The sequence below is a fragment of the Clupea harengus genome, chromosome 8 (assembly GCF_900700415.2).
Source record: "Clupea harengus chromosome 8, Ch_v2.0.2, whole genome shotgun sequence".
NCBI classification, from domain to species: Eukaryota; Metazoa; Chordata; class Actinopteri; order Clupeiformes; family Clupeidae; genus Clupea; species Clupea harengus.
In genome coordinates, this window is record NC_045159.1 from 10,238,875 (window position 1) to 10,239,825 (window position 951).

The following is a 951-nucleotide window of genomic DNA, read 5'->3' on the forward strand; positions in this document are numbered from 1 at the left end:
TCTAGAAGCCTTCAAAAGGGACTTCATTATGCAATGGAGGGATATGTATAAAATTTAAAACTAGATATGGTGGATAACAAGCTTAAATTTGAGGCGAAAATGTACAGATCACTATGCAAGAGGGAGAAGCCTCATCTCACGGTCATCACGATTGCAGATAAATACATCCAGTACCAGCATTGTTCATGCACCGCATGGAAAGATTAAATGAATTTACCTTCAGTTAATTTAACTAATCTGGAGAGGCACTGAGATGTAGACCAACGTTTATTATAACTAGCATTAACCTGCCCCTGACAGGACAGTGTCCTAACTGTCTAGCTAGCTATCGTAACCGGCATGCGTGTGTTATCGGCAAATGTTCACATTGTCATGTTAATTCATTATTAAACTTATGTATACTTGACGTGTGCATATCGATTGTTTAATAGAATGGCTGATTTTTGACAAACTGTTCGATAACTGACATAGCTACGCTAGCGCAGCTAGTAAATAGCTAACGTTAGCGTTAGCTAGTTTTAACCGTTTTAGCCAGAGATAACTTGCCTAAGCCTAACATCAGTGGTGAAAGTAAGCCGGTACTGTCAATGACAATAATGTGAATAATGGGTATACCTATGATCATGTAGGCTTAGTTGATTGCTTTAGCAGAGAAAAATTCCAACCTAACAAGAGTATGGCAGATAGCTAATGAACGTAGAGTTGACTGTGGTCTTCTCCACTGGAGACATTTGGCTCTGCCTTGTTTTAGTTTGGGAAAAGGGATAAAATATACCCCATTGCCTATCCTCTCATGATACCTCGTATAAGTGTTGTATCTACCCCATGCACATCGTTTGACCATTTTTGTTCAACTTACATTACAACAAACCCCATAAAACAAGTGAAGAATCACGGTTTCTAATGCTACTCTATGGAGTTTTAAACTCAAGATGTCCGAGTGCAGTTGTT